Below are 17,222 nucleotides of genomic sequence, written 5' to 3' on the forward strand. Positions count from 1 at the left end.
GGACAGCATGGAAAGAGCTGCAAACAGGCTGGGATGGTTGGCAATCGTTAGCCCAGTTGGGGTAAAATACTAATGGATGTACTGGGCAAACATACAGTCAGGTCCATAAGTATTTGAACAGTGACACAAATTTCAGGATTTTGGCTATCCACACCACCACAATGAATTTGAAACAAAACAATCAAGTTCTGATTGAAGTGTAGACTTTCAGCTTTAATTCAAGGGATTCAAAAAATTACTGTATGAGCTTTTTGGAAAAGATAGACATTTTGTACTTGGTCCCCCTGTTTTCAGCAGGTCAAAGTTATTTGGACAAACTAACATAATCATAAATATCATAAATATAATGATCATTTCAATAATTGCTTGAATATCCTTTACAGTCAATGACTGCCTAAAGATTGTAACCCATGGCCATCTCCAAGTGTTGTGTTTACACCCTAGCGATACTTTGCCAGGCCTTCATTGCAGCTGTCTTCAGTTGCTGCTTGATAGTTTTACTTTCTGCCATCAGTTTTGCCTTGAGCAAGTTAAATACATGTCCAGTTGGGTTGAGGTCACTTGATTGACATGGCCATTGAAGAATATTCCACTTCTTTGCTTTGAAAAGCACTTGATTTGCTTTTAAAGTATGTTTTAGCTCATTGCCGATCTGTACTGTAACAGCGTCATCCTATCAGTTGTGCAGCCCTTGGCTGAATCTGAGTAGATAGTATAGCCTTGTATACAACTCAGACTTCATCCTGCTACTTCTGCCAGCAGTCATGTCTTCAATTAACACTAGTGACTTACTTTCATTGGCAGCCATGCATGATCATGCCATAGAACTGTCTCCACCATATTTCACAGATGATGCGATATTCATTGGATCATGAGCCATTTCTCATGTTCTTCATACTCTTCTCTTTTCAATATATGACATATTGTTCTTACTTTCCTTTGTCCAAAGAAAATTGTTCCAGAACTAGAAATGTGGAGTCTAATCTGTCCTTCCTATACTTGATTTACTAGTGGTTTGCACTTTGTGGTAAACCCTTTGTCTTTACTTTCATGAAGTCTTCTCTTGATTGTAGTCTATGGCAATGATAGGTTACCTCCCGGAGAGGTGTGTTTGTTTTGGCTAAAGGTTGTGAAGCAGTTCTTCTTCACCAAGGACAGAATTCTGCAATCATCCAGTACAGTTGTCTTCTGTGGTTTTCCAGACCTTATGGTGTTGCTGCGTACACCAGTGTGTTTTTAAGAATGTACCAAATGATTGATTTGACCACTACTGGTGTTTCTGTTACTTGTTTATAGGGTTTGTTTTGTTTTTTTCAGCCTAATGATGGACTGTTTTAACTTGTATGAACAGCTCTTTGGACCTCATACTGAATGTTCACAATAGCCAAGTTTCCATCCAGTTTTTTGCGACGTTTTGTTATTGACAAACAGAATATACGTAAAAAGAATGTGCGAAATTTGCTGTCTCCAGCCTGTTTCCATCCAACTGGCTTTTTATCGATAAAATGGCGTGCGTGATGACGTCATCACCCCCAAAACGAACTGTCGCATAAGTTTTGTTGTATCGCGAAAAAAAATCTGCCATTGAGCCGTTTCCATACATAATTTTGTGTATGTCACAAATTATCTACCTTTTGTGTTCCACGTTACACCCCCTCCACTAAACAAAGAAACAAAGAAATGGAGAGATTATTCAGACAGTTTTTTGAAATTTGCCAGCTTACTGTTATTTCAGTTTCACAAATAATTGGAATTGTACATAATATCCGAAGACGACAGCAGAATGAAGCAGTTGCTTTTCTGATAGCCCTAGAGCTCGAAGAAAGTACCTCAGTGCGACGAAACCCACGAATATGGGAGAGACGACGGAATAAGACCTTCTGGGAGGAGGTGGTGGAGAGACACTTTACAGAAAATCTCTGGCTGCAACATTTTAGAATGACACGGCCGACGTTTGAGATGTTGTGTGGATTCATCAGTCCTGATGTTGCGGCCATCACAGGTTGCCCCCGACCACCGGTTCCAACCCAAAAGCGGATTGCCATCGCCCTTTACAAGCTGGCAACCTGCGCCGAGTATAGAGTAGTTGGAGAAACTTTCGGGGTTGGTAAAACTACCGTCCATCGATGTGTATATGCTGTCCGCTAGGAGTGCTAAGCGCGTTTTTCCTTCGGACTCCGTAAAGGAACCTGCCAGTACCCCTTTGTCATGTCAAGTGTAGTCGACGGAAGTCATTGCAAAACCTCCAACTGCCGTCAGGCTTAGCAATCAAGCGATGGGGCTGGACCAGGGACTACTACTTTCCTCGATCACTCCTAGTGCCAGCATTCGCTTGATTTCCAGTTCCACTTCTACTTTCTTTGCCTCCGGAGTCTGTAGGGTCGCTCACGGACGATCACCCCGGTCAGTCACTATGGCAATCAGAGAGGTCCGATGGTTGTTCACTTACCACCTCTGTGCTGCTTGAGCTCCTGTCTCTGTCTGGGAGATAGCTGTTCGCGAAATTAAGGGCACTGTGCACCGCTATTAAAGAAAAATGAATGCGCCGTTATATCAGACTTCCGACTGTAGCGGAGGCCAATGAAATTGCATACCGCAATTCCTTGGTGCATCTTGTGCCACAGATTTACGGTGCGCTGGATGGCACGCATGTGCCTATCTTTCCCCCGATGGAAGGCTACCGCGATTACATTAATCGCAAAGGGTGGCCATCTATTGTTGTCCAGGCCCTTGTTGATGACAGGTGCATGATACGAGACATTTGCGTTGTCACTCCTGGAAGTGCCCATGATGCAGCTGTGTTTGCAGCATCGGATCTGTACAGGTGAGCCTACCTTTCAACATCCCTTCTCTGTGCGATAACAACTGAATTAGTACTGTAACCTGCTTCTCTTAAGGTTTTTAACTAAAACTGAAATTTGAGTTAATACAAAATAATGTTAATATTAATGAGAGAATTTCTCATATATGCTAAAACATCTGCCATTTAATAAGAAGAAAAAAATGTTTAGATAATGAAACACACGGTTTATTAAATATTTTGACTGGGACAGTAAACTACCTTTGCGGTTTTTGTATTATTTAGACATCCTGAGAGGCACCCCCAAGCTACAGTTGATGTGGAGGGAGTTCAGGTACCCCTTTTAGTAGCAGGAGACCCAGCCTATCCGCTACTGCATTGGCTCATCACGAGAAATAATGAGGCTTTTCATCAGACCATGCGAACCGCTCCGCTATTCTCGTTTTGATTGCAAGTGATGAAAATGTATCATGTGACACATTTATTTGCGTTAAAGCCCTTTTTTTCTGACAAAAAGTGTTTCCAATGTAGTTTTTGCGACATCTGAAGTATCGATATGGAATTTATGCGCTAAAGTTAAACGGAAAAATATTATGTCGACATGTACAACATTTTATCGATAATTAGCATTTCCATCAGCTAAAATTTGAAGTGCTAAATATTCCTCGGATGGAAACCTGGTTAGTGACAGCTTCCAAATATAAATTCCACACATGGGAGTCAATTCCAGACCTTTTACCATCTTAATACTTAATGAAATAATGAAGGGAACTGCTTCTACTTGGCTATGGAACAGCTTGTCAGTCAACTGTCTAAATACTTCTCACCCCCTGGAAATGCGTGGGGGCAGGTACACAAAAAAAATGGTGTCATTCCTAAACAGCTCATGTGATATTTTTGGTAAAATTAAAGCTGAAAGGCTACACTTCAATCACATAATGATTGCTTTATTTCAAATCCATTGTGGTGGCATGTAGAGCCAAAATTATGAAAATTGTATCACTGTCCAAATGGACCTGAATGTAGATGCCAGAGCCAGTTCATTCCCCCACACAATAGGATGGCAGTGTCCCTCCAGACTGGTCTCTGTTAGGATTCTCATAGGGCTGCATGGAAATTGGAGTTTAGAACAGCAGCCCTGTTGGTGTAATTGGGTGCCGGAAGAGGGTGCTGTCGAGGGAAGACTGCCTTGGTTTCCGTGTTTTGTACTTGTGTATTTGGGCTGTGTTCATTAGGAAATGTGTTGATGACAAATAAAATCTTTTATTTGAAACTGGGACTGTGTTTGGGGCTCAGTGGCTCACCCTAGTGGTTACACTATATAAAAATTGTGTAATTCACTGCAAGATACACACATAAAAAACATTTCAAGGCTTTTCTGTGACAAATATTTTGATCAGTACACACTCCTTTTCAATGTTTTCATCATGCAGTGCTGTGCAGATGGCATCCTCACCCACACCTCAGCCCCTTGGAGCTCACACTTTCAAATAGCATTTCTAATAAATGCATGTGTTTACTAATTAAAACAAATATGAAAAAAATACATAAATAAAATAAATAATAAAATTATGTCGCCAGCTTTATTTTTTGTTTGTTTTGTTTTCTGCAGTTGCATGCTACCAAGTTTAAAAATAACTGCACAAAAGGCCAATTTCGGGTTCTAAAAAGAAGGTGGCTGATGAGTAGGAACTATTTACATTTGCATACCTTTCAATAATTATCAAAGCAAACCTTTACCAAACAATTAATCAATCTATTTTTGTTTTATAAAGCACCATTCATAAATTTTTTGTTCTTAAGACAAAGGATACATTTCAAAATAAACAGTAAATATAGGTACAATAGATTTTGTTTACATGCTTCAATTACAGGAAAATGTGTACATACAGTAAGTAAGAAAGAACAACGTAATAGTGGGATGGAGTAAATGAAAACCCCAAGAGGACAGGATGATAGAATCAGAATCAGTATGTTATTACAGACAAATGAAACAAGAATACAATTACAGTCAAGATGACTGAAGTGAAAGTGAGAAAATTAGAGTATTTAAGAAAAATATGAAAGAATCCATTGATGGCACTTCACAAACAGATATACCGTAAGAGGAGAGTTCCCAAGAGTAGAAACCACAAAGCTGAAAGGGTGCTCACCAAAAATGGTAGACACACTCTTTGAAATTAGGCAACAGCTTGTCAGTGGATTTCTGCTATCTGACAGGTACAAAAGACAAAGTAACAATGATTGGTGCATTATTAGCTTTGTTAATCAGTAGGAAGGCTCTGAACTTAATCTGATACACTCTAGACAAAACAACATTATAGGGGAATTGATGCCCAATCCATTCATCTATTCATTTAACTACTAAACAGAGTTTTGTTGTGGCTCAATGCAAATTTCAGCTTTACACCATGCACAAAATAGTACCCTTACTTTTATTATCATTTTTCCTTTGTAAAGTGTACTTTAGTCAATACAAAAAGAATAAAAACTGAAAACAAAAATATGCTCTGGCTCGCACTGAGGTTAGGAAATTTAGTCACTTTTGTTTTTTCTACTACATTATTTGTAATTTTTCAAAAGAATTACTGGGATAGTGGTCCTCAAAGACTTCAAGCCTTCAATTCACTGTTGTGGCCTCCATCTGCACTTCCCTAAAAGTAGACCAATTTCTTCTGTATAAATTGAGTGATGTTTGTCAAACTAAAGAGGCTGGAATCAGTAAATCATTACATTTGTATGGATTATTGATTTGCATACAACCAATGCAATGTCATGTCAGGACTGGAAACTTTGCACCAAATGATAGCATTGAAGCCATGAACACTTCTGGTGGCGTCTCCACATATAGTAAGAGTGCAGTTTGGCTGAATGAATGCACATTATTACGCCTCTCCACTGTTAGGTGGATGCGGGTTATTACTGCCATAAGGTGGACTTGTCTATATGTTTCTAGTATGTTTTGTCACCATCCTGGGTTTTGAAATACCCAGATTCTAAATCTCAGGATACGTTTTTGATTCAAAATGTATTTAAACAGTTTACTTATTTGTATGTTTTTTTCCGACACTGTTTTGTTTTTTTATAGATACTGCCATTTTATGGATTTATTGCCAAGATGCAGTGACCCATTGTTAAGAGGTGTGATTTTTGGAGGCTGAAACTTGTGACTCGCTAGTTCACCAGTTTATTGGTTGGCATAATTCACTTCCTGGTATTTAAAGTTATGGATATATGGATAAAAACATCCTGGTACAAGAACATTATCCTTGACCTTTGGCTTGAATTTAGGATTTTTATTTGGCCTTGATGATAGTATATTTTGACTTTCTGGTTTCGACCCTTGCTTGTTTATACTGAATACATTTCATCTTCTAGTCCCTTGAAAAGCATTTACCTTTTTCACTCACAAAAATTGCAACACGTTTTGGCACAAGGAGTCCTGTTTTAGTTTTAGCTCATTTTGCCTCTCTACCAATGGCATTTATGCACCAACATTCTTTTGTAATGAACAAAAGAGCTTTATGGTGAAGTCAGTATCTCTGTACCAGCACAAGCTAAACACAGAACAGATCAATGTATGGTGGTCTGCTCATGCTTTGCAAGAGAGGGTGGTTGTTTTGAAATAGCGCACAAAAAAGGAGGACAAATCTTCAGTCAACTATTGAATATTTCTCAAAATGAAAAATATGAAATAGCAGAATGAAGAAACTATGCAAAATATAGCAGAAGACTAAACCATGGAAGACAGGTGTAGGACTACATTTTATTACTACAGAAGAAAATTTTCACAATTTCATGTCAAAAATTGTGCACAATTCTTTCAAACTATTAGTTTTGGTTTTTGCTTAATGAGAACTCAGTCACATGATAGATTTTATCCTTTTCTGCTTTAACATGTAGAGCAGTGGTTCTCCAACTTACAATGTCTTCATATGGCTGCTCATTTTTGTTCCAACCACCGTTGTGTTCAGAATTGGACTCCAAGTCTAACTGAGTAATTTATTACTTCCTAGATTCAGTGTATTGGGGTCAATGTACTAACTGAAAAACCAAGTTTTGTGAATTTTTATTAGAGTGTACCAATCACTTATGTGTGTTACTTAAGGATGATTTACCGTTTGTTTTTTTCAAAATGGTTTTTAAGATTTTCATCATGATTTTTGCTTTGTGCTTTTCCATGTGTTCTGGATATTTACTCCATTATTTACCAATGAGCAAATTAGTGGCTCTGACACAAAAGTGGTTGCAGCCTTTCAGCAATTTGTGTCATTTTCTCAAGTATCTGTAAAACAAATCACCTCACTAAGTTTGATAACCACTAATACAGATCATAAAATCATTTGATTTTTTTATTTTGAATGATCTAATACCTGCTCTTGCCTTGAAGCTATAATAATTGCCATACAATATATCAAAAATATTTCCCAAAAAAGAACATTAAGCTATATAACGAGTAATATTATTTTAATTTTAGTATATTTGATTTTGTCAGATAAGGGCATTACCACAGTGAGCACCTGGAAATTTTAACATCTGAACTTTGAGCAATATTGTCTCACACTGATTTTCCACTACAAAAGTTTAGAGGTCATCCATAATAGAAGAGCCTATCCATGAACAGATTAGTGCTGTTAAAGTCATTAACACCTACACACAGGCTGAAGTTTGTACTAAAATGTCAGACAACAGCCAAGCCAGGTGATTGTAGACATGATTTTATTGTGAGTATTTATCTCTCATGATTCAAAACCTGTGAACAATCTAAAAATTTCATATTATGTTGCTTCTATTACAGAATACAAAAGGAGTAGAAAGAGAGGGTAATAAAGCAAGACATACTGTATATTTTCCAAAATATGGCTTAGTGTATATAATACATCTAATAATAAACCTTACTAATAGACACTCTGTCTGACTTCAGCAGACAACTGCAGTACATAAGGGTAGAGTACTACTTACTCAGTATCCAGTACATTCGGCCCTAGCCTTTACTGTATCTGTCACACATGATAACAGAGTCCATGTTGAGGCATGCTGTTAAACAAAAAAAAATACCATGAAACAATAATTGATTATAAAAGCAAACTAGAAGTAACATAAATTGGATTTTTTAAAAAGCACAAAATATGGCACATTAGCTGTAAAAGGCAGTTTACTAACAATCATGACTGACTCAGCAATAACATCAGAGAAACTACTTGGAAAGAAATCCTCTTAACTCAGTCAAGGGAATTTCTAATATAGATCCCAAATATTAAGGAAACCAAAAGCTTTAAGCATCTTAGTCTCTTTGACATCTGCTGAGAGCAGGCAATATTATATAGGCTTACAAATGGGATCATTTGCAGACTGAAACTTAACTTTGAACTTTACTGGCATTAATAAAAAGCTTTATGTTTCACCATGGTAAGAGTTCTTGGTTTTTTCCAATTCCACAGAACAGAATACACTATTGGCAATTTCCTTTCTTAATGATAACAGATACGACTTTAGAGATAATCAAGTCTCTGACAAAACTGCAAATCCACATGAACAACCGCATGTTGTAATTTTTTAACTTTGCTTAACAAAAATTAATTTAAATAGCAATATGAATAAATGATGAGCAAGGATAGAAACATTTAAGCATGAAATATGATAAATCTAAAATAATATTTACCAGTTTCTCCAGCCGATAAATAAGAGCGTGTCCCAATGTTAAGATTAAGTCCCAATAATAACTTTACAACCTAAGTATGATGTACTAAAGTTACAAAATTTAGATAAAAATAATTACATCAAGAAATTTAATATCTAACGAATTTAAAAACAGAAAATAGTTAAATTAATGCAAAAACATTGCAATAAATGTAATAATTCATATTATATTTTGTAGAAATTGGATTTAGAAATTATCTATTATTTCAGGCAAGCAGTGAGTAGTTGCAAAGGGTCCTCCTAGGTTTGTGACCTTGCCATGGTGTGGAAATGTGTGTGTCTCTCACAAGTTTAAAATTATGCTGCCTGAAGGTATGTGCTCCTGATAGGGGTAACCACAGCAAATTGTTCTATAGAGAGGACCCAGAAAAAGAAAAATTCATTAATGACCCTAATGATAACCTTGACCAAATCATGGAAAACCACTGAAAAAAGATGGAGAAAGGACACCAAGGCCCATGCCTGGATGCAGATGTTTATTGGTGAGCACCTCACGACCCACAAGGTAAAGGATGAAAGTAAGGTCCATAGACAGCCGGGTGCAGCAGCCAAGAATGCAACAGATCCTGATTCACTAGACCTCTGATTGACCATTATAATGATATTATAAAACCCCTGTGTTTCTTGTCTAGTAGAAGTAGTACTGTATAATGCACATAAAGTACAATGAAATTCTTTCTTTTATGTCTAACCAACATGCAATACTTTACAAATCACCAATGCAGTGATAGACAAGATGATGTCAAAATACAGAACTTTACTTTATTTAGCCAGTACTTATCATGACAGGAACCAATACAAGGCAGGAATAAACTCCGAATAAGATACAAGTTGATAGCATGCCAACTTGATGCTCTGTTTAGAAATGATAGTTAAAATTCTACAACTAATGGTTAAGAAGACAAAACAAATCACCTTTGAAACCACCTTTTGGTCTACATAAAATAAAAAATCTTAACTACATAGTGTTTATTATGTGCAAGGGAATATCGTAACAGGATTGTCATGTATACAGAGTGCAGTAAAGTTCTTTCATACTGTATATTGAAGACTTATTTTTTAAACTGTTATTTAACTTTTTTAATTACGTTACTTTTTCCTACTCTTCCTATACAAAATTATTTGTAAAACACAGAAAAAATTGTGAATAGTTAGATAATTGATATACGGGTAAGAAAACAGAGCAAAATTTACCCCATGTAATACTTATAATACTGTCCGTCTATGTACAATGTTTAATGAGAGATCTTGGATTGAATTTGATGAATGCCTTGAAATTCAGGAATTAAATAGTTGAATGATGAGCAAGTACTGGTAGACTACCAGGTAAGCCTATTTTAAGGGCTTTTCCAATTTTTAAGAAAAAGAATCAAAGAAAAGGTCTAAAAAAGTGATCTCTACAGATATTTTAAAAGCACACAATGAGCTGCTCAGGAACATGCCTCAAGTAAAAGAACTGCTGCCCACACACTTCCTTTTATACTTAAGTCTAATCAAAGGCTAAAAGCCAATTGCCATTTGATCATTATCTAGACAGATGTTTTTCTGGGAAATTTAAAAATGACAGTTCTAAGTTATGATTACTCTGTTCTCCAGGTGATTCAATTGTATCATTAGGTAACAAGTTGTGCAGTAGCAGAATGGGAACATTTCTTATTACTTTTTTACATGTAGGTGGAAAGAGGAAATTGATAAGCTAGTATCAGAGTTAAATCATTTAATAAAAAAATGCAAACTACTAATTAGTTAAAGACTCTGAAGAACAACAAACATTATGTATTAAAAAATACACTTTTGGCTGGATTTCCACTTATGATAATAGTGAAAGAGAGTTGTCCAAATGTTAGTTTTAAAGAAGAAATCTGTAAATATACATATATATGGTAAACAAGTAAAAAACAAACTGTGTACTTGTATAAACATACAAAGAATCAAACCAATTAGGTATTTTACCACACGCTGCCCTAGACCTTGATGCTTTCACTGCAGTATAAATCACAACATTCTAGCTGTTAACTTACACTATCCAAACTACTTTATATTTCATAAAACAGCAGCACTGTCATCAAATCAGATAAAATGAATAAAGATTTTCTTAGCTGCACCAGAGGCCCAGAGAAACACACATGTTCTGTCTATTTTTGAATATGACTAATACATACAGTACCTTCATCTTAAAGCTCACTCAAATTTAATTTCTTTATAAACACTTAGGGTAATGATCGCCATTGATAGGCAACAATAAGCAGTAATGCCCTTTGGTAGCTACAACATCTCTGAAGATTTAAAATAAAGAGAAAATCAGTATTACCTTTCTGTACTTCATATTCTTTCTATCAAAACAGATGCACTGTTAAGAGGTAAGAAAGATAATTTTTCAAAGTGTGTCCCTTAGCGTTCAAAGGATTTTTCAAATGACCTCAAATGAAAAAAGAGTTGGGGGAATACATCAGGAATTGAGGCTCAGATTTTTATAGATTACACTGCAAAACAGAAAGCCCATAAAAACTATTCAAATTAAAGGACCTTTACGGAAAACTAGCTTTTATTTTTGGGCTGGTTATTTTAAAAGTCCAAATCTGCAAGGATTTGATCACAAAACTACTGAAGAAAGTACGTCAGAGGTGCTTTTTCATGTCAGTCTCAGTGCAATCTAGGCCAGTTTTAACATCCTATTATGCAATGCTTATAATGTACTTTTGCCTGAAGCAACTACTAGAAAATGGGTACATTTAGATTAAAGCATTGTCATTTTAACATTTCCCTTAGAGACACAAAAAATATTTAGATATTCAGCTCACTGGTTTTCTGTGTCTCATTTGGGCTAGAAAAGGAAGTAAAGGTATTTGTCAGTTTTGATTTAGGATTACACAATGATTTCAAGGTGCATTTGATGAGATTGGAAAATCATGCTTAAAGGCTTCTTTTCAGTAACTGTGAGATACAGAGCTGCATGCAATAAGTCTAATGTTACTTGGGCTCTCTTCACTTAAAATGTCTCCTCCTCTGTTCTGGAGTTGTAGTTACACCTGCCTCTGAATACATTATCACTCAAAGCCAGCAATACTCTTCCACTGCCTCTTTCATTACCATAACCTTTTCCTGCTCCCACTTTGCTTCCCCCAGCTTTTCTCTAATTCTTTTCTCTTTTGCACAGCATTACCAATGTTGAGACTGGTAAACTGTTAAAACTCCCGTTATATTGCTCAACTGGAAGAACTCAGTGGGTAACTGATGTCCTATACTATCTGAAATTGGAAAAAAATACGTTCTTAATCAGCGGATCTGTTCAAAACATTTTTAAAATATGGCAGGCTCTAATCAATAACACTTTAGAATAAGTTTCTTTTTTGGGGGAAAGGTCACTGTTCCTTCATTGCTGCTTCAAAGAGTTGCTTTGTTGGCTGGCACTCCTCTCTTTCTTTTGGACGGGGGTTGACTTTTGGTTTGTTAAGTTAGATTTTATTATATGGATTGTCATTTGCTTTTAATTAAAATTAATGAAACAAAAATCGCTACCTCCTTTCAAAACACATTTGCTGCAGTGACCTGTTTTTTTCAGACTGAATAACAATTTATATAAAAAAAATAAATAAATAAAATTAGTATAAAAGCAGAGTATTTCATTCAACAATGTCTGTTTGTGGCTCCTTACTAATTTAATTATGTATAGTGCTTATTAAATTCTTAGTGAAATTCATCAGTTATAGGCTAGAACATTGGTGGAGGGGGGGACATATTGATAGATGTAGTATTGCAATGTATTTCATCACAATATATCAATAATACACAATTACTGCCATCAGAACCCAAGTAACTAGATATTTTTGTTCCATCTATGGTGACACATAAGCAGTACATGGTCTCTGTACTCTCACAGATAGTGTACTGATACAGTTAGCAATGCTATAGGATAAATAAATAAATAAAGTTAATGCTATAGGATAAATGTCAAATGAAAACTCTTGTCAGAATCCACTGCAGTGTTCACATGTGTCTTGCTCACCTGATCATGGTTAGCCAATGTGTGCATCTGACCTACACTGCACCAAAGCTCAGCGAAAAAAAGAAAAAAGGTTAAAAATTTTAAAAGAAAAGGCAAAAGCCTCAAAAGAAGGCCTCTGCTCAGCATAGTTAATTAGCATGGAATTTCAGTTAATTTTTGAGAAATGGTTTTGCTTGCATACTAAATGTAAACGACTACATACGCAACACAATATTATGAGCATTGATGGACCCTCAGAATTTTAAACACATATTCATATACCTTGCATTGATGTATTTTAAATATAAAATGTTCTATTCTCACTAGAAATCTCAGAAAGGGCAGGTTAGACAATATATTGTACAAAGATGTACTGTATGTTATGTACTACAATTTATTCCAGTTACCTGAAATCAATTTCCACAAGTGAAAAAGAAACTTAACTATGAACATTAAAGGATAAGTTTGGTATTTTTCAATTCAGTTATTTCTTCACAAACATGGTCTATTAAACATTTTCCTTGCGAAACTGTGTTCCAAAGTTAAGTGTTTTCTGTAAGTTAAAAAAATATATCTTGCCAACACTGGCACGTTACAATAGAGGAAAAAGGGGGATAGAGCACCACTGCAAAATAAAAAACCTTTAAAACTTACCGATGAAGCAGCAAAAGTTTGGGTATACAAAAACATGCCTTCCAATTCATGGATGTGAGCACAAAAGAGATCTGGAAATAATAATTTTATTATATATACCTGGTACTATTTTTCTTGTGAAAAGGATACATTTTCTGTTTGCTTGTATGAGTTCTCACATACTGCAAATGCAGAAGTAAATCAAAACAAAACCAACCATGTGATACAAAAAAAATTACTGTAATTTTGGTCTTTCAGAAGGAAGCAACAAACTGGGGAGTGAAAATTACTGTGGAAGAAGACAAATGCTGAGGTGGCATGCATAGCTGGTCTTCTTTCAAAATGGCTGAATCTCATAATATTGTTTTTTTTTTCAAATGATATGTAAAAACCATTTTACAATGTGTTTCTAATTGCAATATGTGGATAAATACTCAACAATTGTCTTGGACGTATTCAATAAGGTTTTAGGTTTTTATTTTCCAGTGGTGCACCATGTCCTATTAGTCTCCATTGTAAAGCGCCAGTGTGGGGAAGATATTTTTTAGAATTTACAGAAAACACAAAACTTTAGAAAACAATTTCACATGGTAAATGCATATATACCATATTTGTCTAGAAGTAACTTCGAATTGAAAACTACCAAACTTATCTTTGAGGTTAAGGGTTTATCGTATTAGGTGTCAAAGAAACTTTTTTGACTCTAGAGGTATGGTTTCAAGTTCAGTCAAATAAAACAGAATAATAAATTGCAATATACTGCAGAATCAAAACGTAACATGTAAAACAGGTTATAAAATAGATTTTTAATATTTTATATGATATTTTATTAAAATTATAATTTGTAGTTGTAAATATAATTAATCTTTTAAATGATTAACATGGATACTTAGTATTTAAATAATAAAAATACAGTTTTTACTTATCTTCTTTAGCAAACAATATTATTAAATACACTATGTATGACTACTTCTATACCAACTTATAACTTAACATAAATGAGACCAAACTCTACTGCTACTATATCCCCTACACTATCCACCCAGCCCCTGTTCTACTTCTGACTCTATACAACTGCTCTATATATTATATTTCTTCAATCATTATTACTTTCCTCAACAGCTATCATCACCTTCACATCTTCTCTTCTCTTTGACTCTTGATATAGCCACATATAGTTGGTCATGTCCAAACACCAGCTGGTTGAGATATATGCCCACCTGTTCTAATGTTTGTCCCTGAGCCTTCTCTTGGTATTTTGTGTGCCTAATCTCACTTGTCCAACATGTTAGATACAAACCATTTTAAGATGTCTCCAGAGATGTTCAATCAGATTCAAGTCTGGGCTCTGGCTGGGCCACTCAAGGACATTCACAGAGTTGTCCTGAAGCCACTCCTTTGATATCTTGGCTGTGTGCTTAAGGTCGTTGTCCTGCTGAAAGATGAACCGTCGCCCCAGTCTGAGGACAAGAGCGCTCTAGAGCAGGTTTTCATCCAGGATGTTTTTGTACATTGCTGCAGTCATCTTTCCTTTTATCCTAACTAGTTTCCCAGTTCCTGCCACTGAAAAACATCCCCATAGCATGACGCTGCCACCACCATGCTTCACTGTAGGGATGGTATTGGCCTGGTAATGAGCGGTGCCTGGTTTCCTCCAAACGTGACCCCTGGCATTCACACCAAAGAGTTCAATCTTTGTCTCATCAGACCAGAGAATTTTGTTTCTCATGGTCTGAGAGTCATTCAGGTGCCTTTTGGCAAACTCCAAGCGGGCTGCCTTTTACTAAGGAGTGGCTTCCGTCTGGCCACTCTACCATACAGGCCTGATTGGTGGATTGCTGCAGAGATGGTTGTCCTTCTGGAAGGTTCTCCTCTCTCCACAGAAGACCTCTGGAGCTCTGACAGAGTGACCATCAGGTTCTTGGTCACCTCCCTAAGGCCCTTCTCCGGCTCAGTTTAGATGGTCGGCCAGCTCTAGGAAGAGTTCTGGTGGTTTCGAACTTCTTCCACTTATGGATGATGGAGGCCACTGTGCTCATGGGGACCTTCAAAGCAGCAGAAATTTTTCTGTAACCTTTCCCAGATTTGTGCCTCGAGACAATCCTGTCTCGGAGGTCTACAGACAATTCCTTTGACTTCATGCTTGGTTTGTGCTCGGACATGAACTGTCAACTGTGGGACCTTATATAGACAGGTGTGTGCCTTTCCAAATCATGTCCAATCAACTGAATTTACCACAGGTGGACTCCAATTAAGCTGTAGAAACATCTCAAGGATGATCAGGGGAAACAGGATACACCTGAGCTCAATTTTGAGCTTCATGGCAAAGGCTGTGAATACTTATGTACATGTGCTTTCTCAGTTTTTTTTATTTTTAATAAATTTGCAAAAAATTCAAGTAAATTTTTTTCACGTTGCCATTATGGGGTGTTGTGTGTAGAATTCTGAGGAAAAAAATGAATTTAATCAATTTTGGAATAAGGCTGTAACATAACAAAATGTGGAAAAAGTGATGCGCTGTGAATACTTTCCGGATTCACTGTATACACATATAACAAGAACTATGTATAAGTAAATTAGTAAAGCGTAGGAATGTACTAAGTGCAACGTGATTAGAATTAAACACACATACAATACATGGGTTACAATTTTACATATTGGATGTTGGTCATTGGGGGTGTTCCGGGCATGTCCCACTGGGAGAAAGCCACGGGGCAGACCCAAGACACACTAGAGGGATTATATCTCCCAGCTGGCCTGGGAACGCCTCAAGGTCCTCCCAGAGGAGCTGGAGAAGGTGGCTGGGGAGAGGAAGGTCTGGGCTTCCCTGTTTAGGATGCTGCCCCCGCAACCCAACCTCGGATAAGCGGTGGATAATGGATGGATAGATGGATGGATGGATGGATGGATGGAGATGTTGGTCATTGGCACAGTTTATTGCACATAGTGAAATTATCTGTTAAGTTGTCTGTAGACCACCCTCTGTACCATTCAGTGCAAAAGGGACCATAGCTCCTCAGCCAAACGGCAACTCTTTACGGAGCTTGATGGCTGAGAGTAGAAACAACCTTAAATCATGCTCTTTGCAGCAACACAGTTGTCTGTTACTAAAATGTGTTCCGTTGTTTGGTCAAGACCTCATACAGCAGATGAGAGTCACTGTCCAGGATAGCAAGCAGCTTCGTAAATTATCTCTTTTCTATCACTTCCTCCAGTGAGTCCAGCCTGACTCCCAAGATTAAACTAGCCTTTTTAATCACTTTATTTAGTGTGGTGACATCACCTGCAATAATGCTATTTTTCCAGCATACTACCACATAGAAAATAACACTTGCCACTACAGACTGGTAGACAAACATGCAAGAGTAGCCTGCATACACCAAACAACCTTAACCTCCTCAAGAATTAGAGGTGACTCTGCCCTTTCTTGTATATAGCCTCTGTGCTGGTACTCCACTCAAGCCTGTCGTTCAGATGCAGCCAAGGTATCTGTATGTCCTCACCACCTCCAAATCCTCACCATGAATAAGAACCGGGAGCAGAGTGGGCTTGGCCCTCCTGAAGTCTACTGTTATCTCCTTTGTCTTACTGATGTTGAGGTGCAGGTGGTTTCATTTCCACCATTCAACATAGACTGTTATAATTGTCCTGTAACTATTTTCCTCCCCACCTCCAATGCATCCAAATATGGCAGTGTTATAGGAAAATTTGTGCAAATGATATGACCGAGTATTGTGCATAAAGTCAGATGTGCAGAGGGTAAACAGAAAGGGAGCCAGTACATTTCCCTGCGAAACCGGAGTGCTACTCATGAGCATACAGGATGAACAGTTCTTTAGCCAGACAAACTGTGGTCTCCCATTTAAGTAGTCAATTATCCAGTACACAGTGGTAGCATCAATCCATACTAGACAAGTCAACAAAAAATATACTTACCCTGCTACCATGTTTCTCCAGATGGAAGTAGACTCTATTCTGCATATACAGTGGAACCACGGTTTGCGAGCATAATTCGTTCCGGAAACGTGCTCGCAGTTCAAAGCACTCGTATATCAAAGTGAATTTCCTCATAAGAAATAATTGAAACTTAAATCAACCTAAAAC

The 17,222-nt window shown here is 36.9% G+C and overlaps 1 protein-coding gene across 3 annotated transcripts in view; it reads right to left on the minus strand.

Annotated features, from left to right (window-relative positions):
- Positions 1 to 17,222, minus strand: part of cdkl5 (cyclin-dependent kinase-like 5) — a 496,892-nt gene that overhangs the window by 370,182 nt on the left and 109,488 nt on the right. For 2 of the 3 annotated variants that reach the window (XM_039745025.1, XM_039745022.1), the window contains exon 2: positions 7,763 to 7,837. The exons of the other annotated variant lie outside the window; for it this stretch is intronic. The gene's annotated coding sequence lies outside the window, so the exon portion shown is untranslated. The remainder of the gene's footprint in view (positions 1 to 7,762; positions 7,838 to 17,222) is intronic. 3 annotated transcript variants of the gene reach the window in all.

This window comes from Polypterus senegalus, chromosome 2 (assembly GCF_016835505.1).
Source record: "Polypterus senegalus isolate Bchr_013 chromosome 2, ASM1683550v1, whole genome shotgun sequence".
In the NCBI taxonomy this organism is placed as follows: domain Eukaryota; kingdom Metazoa; phylum Chordata; class Cladistia; order Polypteriformes; family Polypteridae; genus Polypterus; species Polypterus senegalus.